General features: G+C 43.2%; 1 protein-coding gene and 1 pseudogene across 1 annotated transcript in view; both read right to left on the bottom strand.

Moving 5' to 3' along the window:
- Positions 1 to 20,091, bottom strand: part of C6H11orf80 (chromosome 6 C11orf80 homolog) — a 97,254-nt gene that overhangs the window by 67,904 nt on the left and 9,259 nt on the right. The window lies entirely within an intron of this gene.
- On the bottom strand, positions 12,857 to 16,393 carry LOC105943338 (26S proteasome regulatory subunit 6A-like; annotated as a pseudogene).

Raw genomic sequence — 20,091 nt, 5'->3', positions numbered from 1 at the left:
AAATTTTTTATTTAAGTGGATCGGCATGAAAAGTTTCATGCTAAGTAAAATGAGTCAGAAAGAGAGAGACAGACATAGAAAGATTGCACTCATCTATGGCATATAGAATAACAGAGTGGGAGACTAACACCCAAGAATTGTAGAAACAACTACCAGGAGGTTGACTCCATGGCTTGGAGGCTGGCCTCACATTCTGGGGAAAGGGCAACTCAGAGAAGGGATCACCAACTATAATGTAGTCGAAGGCCATGTGGGAGAAGGGAGTTGCGGGCTGAATGAGGGCTAGAGACTGAGCACAGTGGCCACTCAACACCTTTATTGCAAACCACAACAGCTAATTAGAGGGAGAGAACAGAAGGGAATGCCCTGCCACAGTGACAGGGTGGGGTGGGGGGAGATGGGATTGGGGAGGATGGGAGGGATGCTGGGTTTACTGGTGGTGGAGTATGGGCACTGGTGAAGGGATGGGTTCCCGAACTTTGTATGAGGAAAGCATAAGCACAAATGTGTATAAATCCGTAACTGTACCCTCATGGTGATTCATTAATTAAAAATAAATAAATTTATTATAAAAAATAGTCATTGCTGGGCAAGAGAAATAGTATAGGGATTAATGACTTGCATGTTGCAATCCTGATTTGATCCCTGGCACAACATGGACCCCTGAGCATCAGTGGGTGCAGCCCTGCAGGCCTCTGAGCACTGAGAAGCATGGTCCTGGAATTTTCCAAGCACTGCCTGGGTGGCCTGAACAAGCCCAGGATCACAGAGTAAGCAGTTCCATATCCTCAGTCCCTTACATGGAATCTCTGACAAGTACGCTGAGAATACATGGGTGGGGTCTAGGCATCCTGAGCACTGCTCAGGAGACTCTGTGTATGTGTGTGTGAGTGTGTGTATAGAATAAAATTGGGTTTGTCCTTTTAGCCTTGCTGCAGGGAACTTAGTTTATCTTAAAGCAATGTCCTTTCTGTATGGACACAGGAAGACAGTTAATATTATGCTTTGTAACTTCGGAGCTGATTGACTCCAATATTTACTCTTGGGCATCTGCTTTCTCAACTCAGTTGCCCTTAGTTCCTAGCACCCCAAAAGCAGGGTCCCGACAAGGGACGGAATGGACCCAGGGCAAGCTGTGAGCTACCCAGGCATTGAAATGGCCATATCAAAGCACCACAATACTCAACTATAAGTTGAGAGTATGATCATGGACAAATGCTGTCATGATCCAAAAGTCGCGACGAGATTAGGACTGGAGTTAGGAAGACTAACCTGACCTGAGGACTGTGGTCTGGAATATATAGTGAGAAGTCCTCAGGAAGAATCAAACTTTAAGTTTGATATATCTCTTACTGTGCTCATACAGAAGCACACTGCTAGAAATATTAGAAGTAGCGGGTAGGACATTTGTCTTGCCTGCAGTTGACCCGGGTTCGATTCCTCCGGCCCTCTCAGAGAGCCTGGCAAGCTACCCGTGGAGTATTCAATATGCCAAAAACAGTAGCAACAAGTCTCACAATAGAGACGTTACTGGTGCCTGCTCGAGCAAATCAATAAGCAACGGGATGACAGTGATGGTGACAGTGAGATTTACTACAACTATTTAAGTGAATTACTAGCTGAGGAATTTTGACATTTGATATTAAAAAATAAACAATGCTCATATTTATCATGGACTGGAGCAATAGCACAGCGGGTAGGGCATTTGCCTGCACGCGACCGACCTGGGTTGGATTCCTCCGTCCCTCTCGGAGAGCCCAGCAAGCTACCGAAAGTATCATGCCCACGTGGCAGAGCCTGGGAAGCTACCCCTGGTGTATTCAATATATCAAAAACAGTAACAAGTCTCACAATGGAAACGTTACTGGTGCCTGCTGGAGCAAACTGATGAACAATGGATGACAGTGCTACTGTTACTAGATGAGGAAAGAAGAAAGCCAGTGATACACCCTGGATAGGATCTCACTCTTAAGCAGATCTGGAATAATCTCCTTAGATGAGATTTTGTTAATCTCCTATAGGAGTGGTTTTACCCCTCTTTGATTTGTTAATGTTCAACCCACCTTTGTGTCACCACCCTATGTGATTGCTATATAAACTAAGACTGTAAGAAAAGTAGAGGGAGAAGACACCGAAGCAGAGCACAAAGCGAAAGAGAATCAGGGAGTCATCAGAGCCAGAAGCAGGGGAAAGAAAGAGCACAAAGCGAGTCAGAAGTTAAGAGTCAGAGTCAGAAGTCAGAGTGGGTCAGCGTCAGACGTAAGGGTCAGAGTCAGAAGTGAGAGCAAGAAGGGCTCCAGAGAGAAGCAGAAGGGCTCCGGAGAGAGAGATTGGAAGAAGAGAGACCGGTAGAGACCAGAGGAGAGACGACAGACAGAGACAGGTTGGTCTGGGTTCAATATCCGGCACCCCATTACCTCATATGGTCCCTCAAAACCCCACCAGGAGTAATCCTTGAGCACAGAGCCAGGAGTAAGAAGGAAAAAAGAGGGGAAGAAGGAAGGAAGGCAGGAAGAAAGGGAGGGAAGGAAGGAGGGAGAGAAAGAAAAGAAAGAGGAAGGATGGAAGGCAGGCGTAAAGCAGAGTTGAGGGCTGAATCAATAGTACGGAGCATAAGGTGCTTGCCTCTCATGCAGCCAACCCAGATTCAATCCCTGGCACCCCAAATGGGCCCCAAAGCCTTGCAAGGAGTGAACCTTGAATGTAGAGACAGGAGTAAGCCCTAAGCACTGCTAGGTGTGCTACCCACCTCAAAAAAAAAAAAAGGCAATAAAACAGACAACCAAGAACCCAGTTCAAATACATGCAAAAGATAAAAACATATACTTCACAAAAAATATATGTGAATCGTAAATAAGCATATATTTTCAGACTTACCAAATTGCGCATTTAAAACCTGTACATGTAGGGAAGATGAGCTTTCCACTTTGCTTTACTTTTGGCTTTTGGGCACAGTCTGCAGTGCTCAAGGCTGCATTGCTAGTGGCCACTGCTAGCATTGTTCAAGAGATCGTGACGTGTCAGGAGTCGGACATGGGCTTCCAAAGACAAAGCGTGCACACCAGTCCTTTGAGCTATCTCCCTGATTCAACTTTATCTTTTACATATTACCATTTTTAAATGATACAATAAATAATCATAATATCAGTATCTGATCTTTATGTGTAGAGTACACTTATACCATCCTTTACTATTTCTATATATCACAAATGGTTTTTATTCTCTTTTTTGTTTTTGGGCCCCATCTGGCAGTGCTCAGGGGCCCATATGGGATGCCAGAGATTAAACCTGGGTTGGTCATGTGCAAGGCAAGCGCCTTACCAGTTGTATTATCACTCCAGCCCCTCAAAAATGGTTTTAAACAATCACTATAAGGCCAGTGCTGGGTTAAACAATGAAGAAACACAAATAAGACAAAACCTTAGCCTCAAGGAACCCTTGGTCTAGTGAGGAAGCAGGTGCATCAGAAGATTATTTTAATGAGAGTGAAAATCAATTTTAGAATAGTGGCTAAAAGTGTGAACTTCTGTGTCTGGCAAATTTGAAGAAAATTAATTTGGAAGGCCAAGACTAAAGATAAGAAGACCAATTGGGAAACTGTTGTAGGTGAGAATAATGAGATTCTGAATCGAGACCGTTATAGGTATGGAGGAGAGGGGCAGATTCAAGAAATACTGGCAAGGTAAAATCAGCAGAATTTTAACACTGACTCAATATGAAAGAGAAAAATTGAAGAAAAATTTGATCATTATTAAACTGGAGAAATCGGTAATAATCCTGAGGGAAGGTCAAAATTCAGGGGAGAATAAGTTTTATACATCATCAACTTGAGGTACCAGTGGAAATTCAGGTGAATATTCTTTAAATGTGTGGGTAATGGTTCAGAGAGCTAGTACAGGATGGTGAGGTGGTTATCCTGCATGTCGCCAGCCCCTCTTCAATCCCTACATTGCATATGGTCCACCGAGCACCACCAGGAGTGATTCCTGAACACAGAGTCAAAGGTAAGCCTTAGCATAGCTAAGACTTACCTTAGCTAAGACACAGCTCAAACACAAAAACAAACAGGAAAAGTATGGGTAGAGGGATTGGAAAAATAAGAGAATAGATGCATTTATAGCATTAGGAAACAAAAGGGAAGGAACCTAAGTAGAATTATTACTAAAAGAATGAATGAAAGTCAACTAGTCACCTTAATCTTCATTGTGATTATGAAGAAGCCTTGCAAGCAGCCAACCCAGTTTGATTTTGGGGACTACATATGGTCTCCTAAGTACTCTGTGCACAGAGCAACAAACAGCTCCTGAACACTTCCAGGACCAAAAGACTCCAAAGTTTTTAAGTAAGTTATATGCCTTCTCAGCAGATAAGTAACACAAAATCCTGCACTTAAAATATTTATAGATTATTATAGATTAGCATCTGTATTGCAAACCATGATGCACTAACGGAGAGAGAGAGAGCAAGAAGAAAAGTGCCTGCCTTAGAGGCAGACTGGGGCAGAGGGTGTTGGAGGATGGTGGGAGCAAAATTCGGGATATTGGTGATAGGAGATGTACACTGGTAAGGAATGGGTATTGGATCACTGGAACCCAATGATGAACAGCTTTGTAATGGTCTATCTCACGGATATTCAATAAAAAACCGATTGGACTGGGGCCTGGAGCAATAGCACAGCAGGTAGGGCGTTTGCCTTGCACGAGGCCGACCCGGGTTCGAATCCCAGCATCCCATATGGTCCCCCGAGCACCGCCAGGAGTAATTCCTGAGTGCATGAGCCAGGAGTGATCCCTGTGCATCGCCGGGTGTGACCCAAAAACAAACAAAAAAAAACCGATTGGACCCCAACCATTTACAATTTTAGAATTCCATTTTTGTGTCCGCGCAACCTCTCATGATATTCATAATAAGCAATAAAAAATAAATCATCGAAAAAAATAGAAAAGAAATCATCGAGCATCTGCCCCTGGCAGGTAGGCTTGAGTGGTGGTGGGAAAATTCAAAATTATGGTTGCGGGAAGGTGTAATGGTGGTAGGATTGGTCTTGAAATATTGAATGTAATCAATGTGAACAACCTTATGAAAATAAAATTTTTTAAAAATATCATTTAGAGACTTACAGTTTATGATCAGAAGGAACAGACTTTCCCAGTTGCAAACGAAAGTAATTATGGGTTTTAAGTAGGGGAGCGACATACAAATTTATGTTTTTAAAAGATACTGATTGCTATAAGGAAAATAAATCTGAAAGGAGATAAGATTGGGATAGAGATATGAGTGCTCAAAAGCATAAACTTGGACACTTTCTTTGTCCCCAGTACAATGAAAATATTTTTTTCTTATTGAGGTAATGTAGGTATAGGCTTATACCTCTTCAAATACATATTACTGCTCATCAATAAAATACCAATAAATTTCTATCACTGTTCATGTGAACCTCACCTTTTTTTTTTTCTTTTTGGGTCACACCCGGCAATGCACAGGGATTACTCCTGGCTCTGCACTTAGGAATCACTCCTGGCGGTGCTGGAGGACCATGTAAGGATGCTGGATTTCAAACCCAGGTTGGCCCCATGCAAAGCAAACGCATGACCCACTGTACTATTGCTCCAGCCCCTCATGTGAACCCCCTTTGCACCTAACTCCCACCCCTCTAGTAAGATGACATAAAGTATAGTCAGAACCCAGGGATTTGTTTTGACTGTTTTTTTTTGTTCCTTTGCTTTGTTTATATTCCAAATACAAGTAAAATAACTCACACTGTCTTTTTCCTTTTATTTTCCTTAGCATAATCCCTTCCAGTTCAACCCATGCTGTCACAAAAGACAAAATCACTGTATCACTGTATCACTGTCATCCTGTGCTCATTGATTTGCTCAATCGGGCACCAGTAACGTCTCCATTGTGAGACTTGTTACTTTTTTTGGCATATCGAATACGCCACAGGTAGCTTGCCAGGCTCTGCCGTGCCGGTGGGATACTCTTGGTAGCTTGCCGGGCTCTCCAAGAGGGGTGGAGGAATCGAACCCTGGTCGGCCACGTACAAAGCAAACACCCTACCCACTGTACTATCGTCCCAGTCCCCCCTTACATTCCTAAGTAGTTTCATTCCATAAAAGCAATCTTGCTTGATCGTTGTGAGATTGTAACCCAAACATGAAAGCTTGCAACTATCTCACGGTGATTCAATAAAATTTTAAAAATCAAAACAAACAAACAAACAAACAAACAAAAACAATCTTGCTTCACTGAATTAAAAATAAAAGCAGCTGAGTAGTAATCTGTTATTTAAATATGCCAAGTTTATCTAACCATCCATTGTTTAGTATCTTAGGTGGTTTCTATACCTTAACTATTCTAAATAGTGCTGAAATGAGGGGCTGGAGCGATAGCACAGCAGGTAGGGCGTTTGCCTTGCACGAGGCCGACCCGGGTTCTAATCCCAGCATCCCATATGGTCCCCTGAGAAAATCCTGAGTGCAGAGCCAGGAGTATTCCCTGTCCATCGCCAGGTGTGACCCCCCCCCAAAAAAAAATAGTGCTGAAATGAACACAAGTTCAACATAAAAAAGTAAGGCATTTTTTATGTTTGTTTTTGTTTTTGTTTTTTTGGGTCAGACCCGGCGTTGCACAGGGGTTACTCCTGGCTCATGCACTCAGGAATTACTCTTGGCAGTGCTCAGGGGACCATATGGGATGCTGGGAATCGAACCCCAGTCGGCTGCATGCAAGGCAAACACCCTACCCACTGTGCTATTACTCCAGCCCCTATTTTTTATGTTTTTATATTCTCCAGATAGGCAAGTAAGAGTGCTGTATCATATGGCAGATCTTTTAAAAGTACAAAGTTCAATTTAGATTTTTGGATGACAGTGGTGCTCAGGAGTTTACCTGTGGCTCTGCGTTCAGGAATCACTCCTAGCAGGCTTGGGATACCACATGGGATGCTGGGTATCAAACCCAGGCTGGCGCCAAGCAAACCACCTGCTGTGCTATCTCTCCAGCCCCATTATCTACTTTTATATTTTGAGAAACTTCCATACTACTTTTCATAGAGGCGACTAATTTATATTTCCATCAACAACATACAAGGGTTACATGTTTGGGTTTTTTTTTTTTGCATTCTTGCTAATACTTGTTTCTCATCCTTTGGCATAGGCCATTCTCACAGATGTGGTGAGATATATTACTGTGGTTTTGATTTGCATTTTCGTGATGAATATTTTTCATATGCCTATTGGTCATTTGTTTGTCTTTAAAAATGTTTTTTAGTTCTTCTTCCTGCTTTCTGATGGGCTCTTTAGTTGCTGAGCTGTCTGACTTCTTTATTCTGTTTTTTTTTTTTTAGGGGGCCACACCCAGCTGTGCTCAGAGGTTACTCCTGGCTCTGAACTCAGGAATCTCTTCTAATTATACTTGGGAGTCCATATGGGATGTTGGGAATCAAACCTGGGTTGGCTGTGTGTAAAGCAAGCCGTCTACTCATTGTACTATCTCTCTCCAGCCTATATATATATTTTTTTCTTTTTTTGGGGTCACAGTCAGTGATGCACAAGGGTTACTCCTGGCTCATGCACTCAGAAATTACTTCTGGCAGTGCTCGAGGGACCATATGGGATGCTGGGAATCGAACCTGGGTCAGCCACATGCAAGGCAAACACCCTACCCACTGTGCTATCACTCCAGCCCCTCCAGCCCCAATATTTTTATTTATTTATTTATTTTTGCTTTTTGGGTCACACCCAGCGATGCTCAAGGGTTACTCCTGGCTTTGCACTCAGGAATTACTCCTGGCGGTGCTTGGGGGACTATATGGGATGCCGGGGATCAAACCCGGGTCGGCTGCATGCAAGGCAAACGGCCCTACCCGCTGTGCTATCGCTCCAGCCCCAATATTTTTATATTATATAATGTAGGCCTATATTGTTCTAGTTTTCTCCTATCACTTTTACTGTGGCCCACAGATTCTACTAGTTCATGACTTCACTTTCATGTTTCTGCAGGCATTTGTTTTTATTTCTACTTTGATTTCCTCATTATCTTAGTAGTTAGCATGTTTTAGTCTCCACATATTTGGGGAGGTTTCAGGGGGTTCTCCCAAGCAATATTCAGGGACTCTGGGGCCATTCCAAAGATAGTCTGCCAAGATATATAAGTATGAAGATTCAATGCTCAGGCCAGTACTCAGAGCCTCCACGGTATGGAATGCACCCCAGTCCTTTAAGCTATCACCCTAGGCCCCATATTTCAAGTTTTACCAAATATTTTCCCTCCTTTGGCTCCCAAGTCATGCTCAGTGGGGTTTGGGTAGCATGTTTACTCCTGGCAGTGGGGGCAGTCTAATGTAAGCCTCTATAGGCAAAGCATCCAGTTTTCTTTATGTGGTTGATTTCTAGTTATCTACCATTGTGATCATAAGATCACTGTATCACTGTCATCCTGTTGTTCGTTGATTTACTTGAGTGGGCACCAGTAATGTCTCTATTACACTCAGCCCTGAGATTTTAGCAGCCTCTCCTTACTTGTCTTTCCCAACGATTGGAGGCTCTTTCAGGATCGTGGGAATGAGACCTATCATTACTGTTTCTGGCATATCAAATATGCCACGGGTAGCTTGCCAGGCTCTGCCGTGCAGGTGGGATACTCTCGGTAGCTTGTCCGGCTCTTCAAGAGGTATGTATATATAATTTGAGACATGAATACACCATGGGGAGCTTGCAAGGGTCTCCTGTGGGGGCAATAGACTCTTAGTAGCTTGTCAGGTTCTCCAAGAGGGAGAACAAGGCTACTAGGGAGCTTGGTCTTATAATCTCTGGATGTTGGCCATTGGTGGGATTACTGCACTGGGGGAAGTTTGTGGATGTAGCTGCCAAGCTACTGGAAAATGGGAGGGTCTGGGTGGAGAAGGCTCAGTCCCAATATGAGCAGACTTGGAGATCTCAGCCCCAGGTCCCGCACACCTGGGTTCCTCTGCCGATCCCTTCATGCATGAGGCTCGTCCGAACATGTGAAGAGCGGCCTTCAGCATAAGATACTTAATGTAATTTCAAAATTGATTCATTTATTGACAGTTGTTTGTATCTGTGGCATTTTAATTATTTTTTCATTTTAATATTTATACACCAATTTATTATTTTTACTTTATAAATAAGAAAACTGAGGCACATAGGGATTAACTTGTCCATAATCACAAAATTAGCAATGGTTAACTACAACAATTAAATATTGAGAGTCCTAAACTCTTCCAATTAATTTCTCCTTTTTTCTTCTTCTTTGTTTTCGGGCCACACTTGGTGATGCTCGGGCTTACTCCTGGCTCTGCACTAAGGAATTACTCCTGGCTCTGCACTAAGGAAAAAGTGTGAGGTCACAAATTCTATCCATAATGCCTTCCCTAATGCACCAAGTACAATCCTGGAGGCTCTGCTACTTGGGACCCCCATCACAAGAGAGTGTGTGATCTCTGGTGCACACTAGGCATGTGTGAGTACCACAACAGTGTGTAAACCCCAGCAAGTGTAACGTAAAGATATGCAAGTTCCACACATAAAACTCTGTGTCACTCCTTAAAATCTGAAAAATAATGTAGCTGGATAGAATATTCTTGTTAGGATGTTTATCACATCAACTGTTTGCAATGTCCAACTATTCTCTTCTGACCTATAGAACTTCCTTCAATAACTATGCTGCAAGACTGAGAGGAGTTCCTTTATAGTTTCTTCCTAGATATTGCTGCTCTCAGAATTCTATCTTTGGCTTTTGTTGTCTTAATCACAGTGTGTCTTAGAATTCTTCTACTTAGGTTTATTTTGTTTGGAACTCTGAATTTCTTAGATCTAGATACATGACTCAAATCCTCAGATTGGGGGAGTTCTCAGCTATAATTTCTTAGACCAGTATTCTTCATCCTGGGCTGGAGGGACAGTACAACAGATAGGGTGCTTGCCTTTACACACAGCAGACCCAGGTTTGATCCCCAGCACTACATATGGTACCCTGTGAGTTTCAAAGAGAAAGCGTGTGGGCACATGTAGGATAACATTGGTTTGTCCTTCCTCCCTTGCCACAAGGAGTTTAGGTTTAAGTGCTCTGGAGACACTCCCATTCCTTTGTTAATCTGTAAACTCTTCTTTGCATCCTCCTTCCCAACCAGTTAATCACCTTTTCCCTAATCAGATTCTGTTATCTTGTAAGATCAGATCCTTCTAAGGACTCTGAACTTGTACTGTAAGTTAGTGTCTTTTGCATAGTTTACCTTAAAGCAATGTCCTTTCTGTATGGACACAGTAAGACAGTTAATATTAACTTGGGAGTTGATTGACTCCAATAATATTTACTCCTGGGCATCTGCTTTCTCAACTCAGTTGCCCTTAGTTCCCAGCACCCCAAGAGCAGGGTCCCGACGAGGGACGGAATAGACCCAGGGCAAGCTGTGAGCTACCCTGGCATCAAAATGGGCCAGGCCAAAGTGCCACAATACTCAACTAAAGTTGAGGGCATGATCATGGACAATGCTGTCATGATTCAAAGGTAACGACGAGACTAGGACTCTGCTGGGGTTAGGAAGACTAACCTGGCCTGAGGACTATGGTCTGGAATATATAGTGAATGTCCTCAGGAAGAATCAAACTTTAAGTCTGATATATCTCTTACTGTACTCATACAGAATGACATTGCTAGAAATGTTAGAAGTAGATTTACTATAACTATTTAAGCTCACACCCTGACACACCCTTGTTTGGACCCCCACCCTTGAGCGGATCCCCTTAGATGAGATCTCCTTAGATGAGATTTTTGTTAATCTCCTCAAGAAATGATCTTATCCTTCTTTGTTGATTTGTTAATGTTAAACCCACCTTTGTACTACTGCCCTATGTAATTTGTTATATAAACTAAAACAGTGGTGAGATCTTAGATGAGATCTCCTTAGATGAGATTTTTGTTAATCTCAAGAAATGGCCTTACCCTTCTTTGTTGATTTGTTAATGTTAAACCCACCTTTGTACTACTGCCCTATGTAATTTGCTATATAAACAAGACAGTGGGGCACTGAGGGGAGAGATGAAGAAGACAGGAGAGACAGAGGAGGAGATAGAAGAAGAAGACAGGGGAAACAGGAAGAAGACAGAGAGACAGAGGAAGAAGACAGAAGAGACAGAGAAGGAGACACACGAGAAGACACAGAAGCACAGGGGAGACACCGAAGCAGAGCAGAGCACAAGGCGAAAGAAGTGAGAATGAGGGCGAGAGAAAGAGAGAAGCAGAATGGAACAGAGATTGGAATAAACTGCAACTGATACTGACCAGCCTGGCCCTTGTTCCTTCGCCTGCCTCATCATCGCCATCAACCTCCCCAGGGTGGGGGGAAACGGCGGGAGACTACCGAACGCGGCCGGCAGGAGAGAGATAGAGCACCATAGAGCACCATAGAGCACCGCTGCCCTGTGCCCGGTGTGGTGCCCCTCCTCTCTTGTGTGTTCACACAGGCACAAAAGAGTTGAACATTTGGTGGCCGAGAGCTGTTCCCATGACCAGCCCAGGGCGACCAAGAGACCAAGGACAGGGGAACAAAGAAACAGGGACTGGGCCCCACGCTGGTTGGTAGTCAGTTGATTTCTCTCTTTTCCCCAGCGTCATCCGATCTCTCCCCTTACAGCACAATTGTAGTCGTAGTTTTGACCATAGTTCAGTCATCATAGTTCCATCATCTCCTCGTAGACCTCCAAGTCCTGTACCCCTCTTACCCCTTACAGCATAGTTATATAGAAATCATGAAGAGTGGGGGTACTCAAAGGTGGGATTGAACATTGTCATAACAATAAACAGAGCCACTCCTTGAAAGGAAGTTCTAGGGGATTAACTCAAGGACAAAATCTCATCTGAGGGTTCAGCACTCCAGGTTACTGGGAGATCCATTCAAGGGCGGGATTCCAACCAGGGTGTATTGCTTTATCCTTTCCTCAGCTAATATCCATTTAAACAATCATAGTAAATTTACTTCTTATATTTCTAGTCATTTTGTATAAACACAGTAAGAGATATATTACGCTTAAAGGCTGGCTCTTCCTGTGGACATCTCGCTATATATTCCAGACTATAGTCCTCAGCCAGGTTAGTCTTTTCTAACCCCAGCAAGGTCCTTATTCAGTTACTTCTTTTTGGGTCATAATCAGGTTTGCTCCATAACCATGCTCTTAATTTATTATACTTCTTATGGCATTTAGCTTGTCCCTTTCTGATGCCAGGGTAGCATACAGCCTGCGCTGGGTCCATCAAGTCCCTTTGTTGGAACCCTCCTTTTGAGGGTGTTAGGAAGTAAGGGCAACTGAGATTTAAGTCAGGTAAATATGATGGATGCCCAGGAATAAATATTATTTGGAGTCAATTAACTCCCATGTTACAAAAGCATAGCATCAACTGTCTTCCTGTGTCTATACAATAAGGACATTGCTAAACCATATAAATGACATAAAGGGAAGGGAAAATCAATATAGAATTATTAGTGCTTGATGGAATTGGGTGTGCTTCAGGGGCACTGTTGTGGGAGTAACTCAACAAATCTAAGCTCCCTGCGGGGGGAACAAGGACAATCCAATGTTATCCAACAGTCCCCTGAGTCTGTCAGAAGTGATCCCTAGATGCAGAGCCAGGACTTCTGAGCACTGCTGGGTGTGGCTCCAAAACAAAAAATAAATAATTCCTCCCCATTTTCTCCTTCCTCTCCCTTGGGAACTTCTAAAATTAGGATAATTATCTTTAATTTTTTTATTTCATAATTCTCTGACATTGTCATTTCTTTCCATTCTTTTTTCTTTCTGATTTTTTGCATGACCCCCAAACAATCTTTTATTCCAATTCAACCAGCAAGAGAGCAGGAAGTAGCCAGGGAGACCATAGGGGTCCTATTGCTATAGGACCGCAGATTGGCTTTCTTTTGGGCCTGCACCTCCAAGATGCCTTCCATGTAGTCCTCATGGATGAGCTCTGTGGCGTCCCTGGCAGTGTGATTGTGCCCGCCTCCACACACATGGCCCTGACTGTGCCCTATTAAAGTCATCCATGCAGCGAGTGAGCTCGTACTTGACATCAGGACCAACGTTCATCTCCCAAGAGTGGATCTGCACGATTCTGGCCCTGGCCTCCTCCTCGGGTACTGGGAACTCAATCTTATGATCCAAATGGCCTGAGCAGAGCGAATCACAGACCAGGATGTCTACCCTGTTGGTGGCTGCAATGGAACCCGTCCAGCTGGTGCAGAAGCTCCAGCATCACCCTCTGGACCTCCCCAACCTTCTCACTGTCAAGAAGCATCCAGCTTAACAATGAAGATGATCAATGGGGTTTTCTCCTTAGTGAGGGCAAGAGCATGCTGAAGCAGCTTAGCCCCACCCCCAAGGAACATCTGCAATAGTTGGGGACCAGCCAGGTTTGAAAGTGGCCTTGGTCTGTTCAGCACAGCGTTGGGCCAAGGGGGTCTTCCTGGTACCTCGGGGGCCATACATCTGTACTCTTGAGAGGCTGAACCCCCAAGTTCTCAAGCTTTTCCTTGTGGCTCTCTGGTAGTACAGTGGCCTTGGCCTGCTTCTGAATCTGCTTGGCCAGGCCCCAGGTGTCACGGTACTGCTCCATGGGTCTCTATCCACACTACAGCCTCCACCCTTGAGTCATACTCTGTGTGTGGGGGGTGGTCTCCAGGATCAGGTAGGAGTCTGTATTCACACCCGCCAAGTCCCCCGGCTTCAGCTGTTCCACATCCACCAAGCCAATCACAGGCAGTAAGTATGTCTACCACATGGAGGTCTTGATCACAACGCACTGCCTTTCCGCTGGGAGTCATGATCAATATTAGCATGTCCTCCTCTTGGTCACTGGGGTCCACGTCCAGGAGCTCAATGGCACTGGACACCAAGTAGTACAGGGTCTTGTTCACTTTGATCTTCTCACTATTCTCTTTGATCTTGTCCCGCATGACCTGCAGTTCATAGATGACAAGCAGCACCGCGCCCTCCACGCTCTTGATCCCACTGTCCAGCAGCCGCGTGCACTGGAGAATCTCTTCTGTGGATATCTTGAGCACGCACCTCTTCCCCAATTCCATTTTTCTTGGCCTCATCCCACATCGTCACCATCTTCTCCTGCTGCATGTTCTTGTTATTTACGGCTTCCTATATCTTAACATCCAGCACCCTAATGTGTTCCTTGGCTTCTCTCTGCTGATGCATCCATCCAGCGAGTTTTTAGTTAACTAACATGCTCTTCTCTACTTTACTGATTTCAATTGCGGTTTTCTTGTGCCATCGCTCATACTTTCTTTGTTGGAAATCTGTTCTATCATTTCCTTCAATTTATTAAATAGCCTTACATTGTCGCTTTGATTTTTTGGTTTTGCTTTTGGATTTTTGGGGCCACACCCCAGTGGTGCTCAGAACTAACTCCTGTCTCTGCACTCAGGGTTCACTCCTACCAAGCTCAGGGGATTATATGGGGTGCCCGGGTTGAACCTGGGTCAGCCGCATGCAAAGCAAGTGCCCTACCTGCTGTACTTTCTCTCTAGCCCCACCATAGTCACTTTAACGTTATCATATGATAGGCTACGTACCACTGGGTGTTTGAGATCCTTTCCAGACTTCAACACTTGCATCATGTCTATTGTGCTCTAAGAGCTGGGGGTGAGGATCTGGTTTTATACAGGGTTGAGAAGCAATCTGAAGTTCGTATTCACCAATTCCACAAAGAGTTTACTATATCTGGCTACAATTAAGACTTTGTAGCATAAAACCATGCTCCTTCCCTGCTTTCATAGCACCCAGTGCCTCAGCCTGGCTCTGTTGACTCAATCCTTGAGTTGGGGCTGCTGACCCAGCCTTACTTCTCAGATCAGTCTCCTTCCTGAATCTACAATGAACGTCCGCACTCAGATGTGCTTTGGGGAAGGTCCTTTGCTTCACATGGTGTCATTGGTTGCTTTCTGCCTGCCACCTAAACCTGCAGCACTGGTAGATCACCTTCCTGGCTGGGGCTGGCAGCTGTGTGCCCCACTACAAATGCTGGTGTGGGATCCTACCAGACCCCGGTCCAACTCTCATCAGGTCTTGTGTGAGGCAAGATTCATAGGCTGGGTGAATTTCCAAGTGAGTGAAATTTTAGTCTGTTATATCCCCTGAAAACTCTCCCTCTCTCCACTTTGTCCCTCCTCAATTCTGGGGCCTCATTCTGAGCTCCTTACTGTTTGAGTAACTCACTCAGAGTTGTCTGCTGTTCTTTCTTGCATACTTCCTCCACAGGGCCCATTACAGAATCTTTTTGTAGTTTCTGTGTTTTATGCATGTTGGACCTGAAGTGATTCACAGAGCACCCTTCTCCTCCTTGACTCTGCTTCCCCTGATTTTCATTTCTTCTTTGCATTTGAATTTTGCAAATGTTCTATAATGAGTATGTATTTGTTTTATAATTAGAAAACAACTCTTAAATTGTAAATATATATGTACATATGTAATAGAGGTTAGTATTAACCTTTCAGGAATGGTTCTGATAAAATGACTAAAGTGAAGAAAATGATTTATAAGGGATGAAGGAGCTGAGTAAACAAGAGTAGGTAAGAGTAGTGAAAATGTTATCTTAAAAAATGTAAGGAAAAGAGAGAGAGAGAGAGAGAGAGAGAGAGAGAGAGAGAGAGAGAGAGAGAGAGAGAGAGAGAGAAAACAGGAGATTTGAGGACTGATTTTTGTTCCTTGTTTGGTAAGAACAGAAAAGACCTAACAACATTTGCATATAGGGCAAAGAAGATAGTACAAGAGGCACAACTACTTAAATAGCAAAAGCTGAGGTGACATTAGGTCAACAGGAAGCAATAGAGTTGAGAGAAATAGCATATTTATCATTTTGAAAGAATTGGAAAGACAGACTAAAAATATCTTTCGTGTTCTTTACAAAGCATTCTGTTTGGCTCTTCTGTTTTTTTGTTTGTTTGGTATTTTTTTTTTTTGAACTGTTGGGAACCAAACCCAGGGTCTCACACATGCAAGACATATGTTCTACCACTGAGTTTTATCCCTAGCCACTTTATACTTTTTCAAATTGCTTTCATATTATAAAATTTAAAACTACTTGTAGGGAAAAAAAAACTATGTGGTTTTGAGTGTCTTGGTTTTGGGCCAAACTTGGCAGTGCTTGGGAGATTCTGCTGGATCAGTGCTTGGGAGATCATGCAGTGCCAGGAATGAAAATTCAGGGCTCTTATATGCAAAGTACGTGTTCCAGTCCATTGAACTCGGTCCCTGTATCCCCCAAAAAACCCAATGTTTTTAGTTTTGCATCTCAAAACATTAAGGTTAATAAATAAAAAGAATTTAAATTTTTCATTTTTGAGAGTCAAGGAGATAACTCTGCTTAAAGGAGCCCCAGGTTCAATCCTTGACACCACATGGTTCCCTGAGTACATGAAGGGAGTTTGAGCTTTCAACTTTATTTTTTGTTTTTGGGCACACTCAAGGCTACACTGCCCAGCAGTCACCCCAACAGTGCTCAGGGGACCATGCAGTGACAGGGATCAAAGCACTGAAATGGGAATAGCTCTGAGCACTGCCAGGTACAGCCCCCAAAACAAAAATTAAAAAATTGAATTTTGAAAAAAAAATTAAATTTTGAGAACTTTTTATATGGTGACTCCCACCTATATTTTATTTTCTAAGAAAATAACATACAGGGGCTGGAGAGATAGCACAGCAGGTAGGGCGTTTGCCTTGCACACGGCCGACCCGGGTTCAAATCCCAGCATCCCATATGGTCCCCTGAGCACGGCCAGGGGTAATTCCTGAGTGCAGAGCCAGGAGTAACCCCTGTGCATCGCCAGGTGTGACCCAAAAAGCAAAAAAAAAATAATAATAACATACAAAAGGAGCAAGAAAACAAAATTAGCTCAAGTGCCTGATTTCAGAGTTAGGAATCAGGCACTTGATTCCTGTTTCATCCCTCTTCTCTTTTTGCTGTTATTATTGTGATGGCTTAAAATCACACATGCTTGGTTGTGGTGTTCACACACTTGGTTGAGGTGCTCACCAGAGGTCACACACCACCCAGATTCTCCAATATTTTACATCTTAATGCTGACTGTCAACACTTAGATCTAAGTTTATGATCCTTTTTAGAGAATTTTTGTGGTTGTTTTTGTTTTTAGCACACACGCAGCGGTTCTTTTTTTTTTTTTCTTTTTGGGTCGCACCTGGCGATGCACAGGGATAACTCCTGGCTGTGCACTCAGGAACCACCCCTGGCAGTGCTCAGGGGACCATATGGGATGCTGGGATTCAAACCCGGGTCGGCCGCGTGCAAGGCAAATGCCCTACCCGCTGTGCTATCACTCCAGCCCCACATGCAGAGGTTCTTAGGGCTTACTCTGGCTCTGTGTTCAGGGATCACTCCTGGCAGGACCCAGGGGTCCATATGATGTGTCGGAATCCAACTCCCAGTTGACCGCATGCAACGGAAATTGCCCTATCCACTGTACTATTGCTCTGGCTCCGTAGGGAAATTTTTTATACACTTATCCCTATTCAATCAAAAACACTTTGTCATAACATAAAATAATTTTGTAGTAAAATTAGAAGTAAATTAAAAGTAAAATTAGAGGCCAAAGAGATAGTACAGTGGGCTGGAGCAATAGTCCAGTGGGTAGGGCGTTTGCCTTGCACGCAGCCGACCTGGGTTAGATCCCCAGCATCCCATATGGTCCCCCCAGCACCGCCAGAAGTAATTCCTGAGTACAGAGCCAGGAGGAACCCGTGAGCATTTCTGGGTGTGACCCAAAAGAAAAAAAAAAGAGATAGTACAGTAAGTATGCCTAGAGTAGAACTGTTCGATCCTGGAACCCCATATGGTCTCCAGAACCCTGCTGGGAGTAATCACTGACCATAGAGTCAGAAGTAAACCCTGAGCAGTGTGGGTATAGCCTATAAAACAAAATAAATATGCATATTTTAAATGATTTTAAAGTAAAAGTAAAGTTAATACAAATTAGTTTTCACATATAAACATTTTATGTTTTTCAAAAATAATAAAGTAGCTGACCTATGAATACTATGGAATAAGAGACCCTTGAATTATAACTTAGTATTTCAAATTTAATTACAATGAGAATTTGGAGAACTACAACTAGAATTACAACTCAGACCACTTCAATTATCTCAGTAAAATAGAAAGCAGAGATAATTTGTTTAAATGAGTTCAGGCATTTTGTGACAATATACAGTGTATGTGTATATACGTGTATACACATATATATCGATTATGATGAATACAAATGATAAAAAAATAAAATAATCATGATTAAACAACCCTAATAGAAATTCATCTTGAGGGGCCGGAGCGATAGCACAGCGGGTAGGGCGTTTGCCTTGCACGCGGCCAACCTGGGTTCAATTCCCGGCATCCCATATGGTCCCCCAAGCACTGCCAGGAGTAATTCCTGAGTGAAAAGCCAGGAGTAACCCCTGTGCATTGCTGGGTGTGACCCAAAAAGCAAAAAAAAAAAAAATTCATCTTGAATTTACAGTGTACCCAAGGTTTTGTTTTATGGTTTATACTAAATAGTGCTTGGCATCTTGGAAATAAGGGTGGAAAAAAGTGAACAATGGGGATTACCTAAGCTTAGAAACTGGAAAGAAAGAAAAGGTAAAAAAGTCAAGGCATAAGGGGATTATACATGCTAAGTAGTTACCCAAGAGTAAGAGCCTAGTAGGGGTGCCAGAATGGAGGTACAGACAGGGGAAGAAGGAAGTTCAAGAAACTTCGATTTTATATAACCACTTTTACTAAACCTGAAATATATTTCACATACCATAAAATTCATCACGTTTTAAGTATATAATTCAGTGGCTTTAGCATATTCACAAGGTTGTATAGCCATCATCACTATCTAATTCCAGAACATTTTTATCACCTCAGAAGGAAACCTCATGCCTGATATCAGCTACTCCCCATTCTTTCCTCCTCCCATTAATCTACTCTGGATGTGTCTCTCTGGAACTGCCTATTTTAGACATTTCATAAAAATGGAATCATAATATGTAGCCTTCTGTGCAGTGCTGCTTTCACTTAGCATGTTTTCAAAATGCATGATGTACGGAAGCGTATGTCTCACATTTGGAGACTTCTCAGGCTCCAGAACTATGAGAAATAAATTTCTGACTTTCAAGTCATCCTATTGTGGTTCAGCAAATTAAGACAACATTTATACAAATGACCAAAAAGACTAAAAGAATACACTTTAATTTGCTTTTTGTTTTTGTTTCTTGGCCACATCCAGAGGTTCTCAGTGCTTATTCCTGGCCCTGTGCTCAAGGATCACTCCCAGGGGGGTACAGGAGACTCAACAGAATGCCAGATATTGAACCTGGGTCAGCCACAAACGAGGCAAGCACCTTACTTCCTTTACTATCTCTCTGGCTCCAAGAATGCATTTTTCACATTTTTTAAAAAATTGTGGTCTTTTAGGGTCACACCCAGCGATGCTCAGGGGTTATTCCTGACTCTGCACTCAGGAATTACTTCTGGTGGTGCTCAGGGGACCTTATGGGATACCCATAAAGGTAAAATAATAGAACCCAGGTTGGGGCCGGAGCGATAGCACAGCGGGTAGGGCGTTTGCCTTGCACACGGCCGACCCGGGTTCGATCCCCGGCATCCCATATGGTCCCCCAAGCACTGCCAGGAGTAATTCCTGAGTGCAAAGCCAGGAGTAACCCCTGAGCATTGCTGGGTGTGACCCAAAAAGAAAAAAAAAATAGAACCCAGGTAAAACAATAGAACCCAGGTCGGCCATGTGCAAGGCAAACACCCTCCATTTTTAAAAGTGGACCTGTGGTATCATATACATTTTTAAAAGTGGACCTATGGTATTATATACAATGTCTTTGTAAGAGGCTTACTATAAAATCAACTCAGGAAATAATTCTCAAAATGTCCCTTTATCCCACAGCAACCAAATTCACTACTAAAGGTAGATAACATTTTGTGCCAGAGAGATGAAAGCAATAGGTATGCATTTGATTACTCGATAAGGGGTAAAAAAACAATTCAAGTATTTTTAAGCTG

This window comes from Sorex araneus, chromosome 6, assembly GCF_027595985.1.
Source record: "Sorex araneus isolate mSorAra2 chromosome 6, mSorAra2.pri, whole genome shotgun sequence".
Classification (NCBI taxonomy): Eukaryota; Metazoa; Chordata; class Mammalia; order Eulipotyphla; family Soricidae; genus Sorex; species Sorex araneus.
The sequence above is the reverse complement of the archived record's forward strand: the minus strand, read 5'-3'. Positions and strand labels throughout refer to the sequence as shown.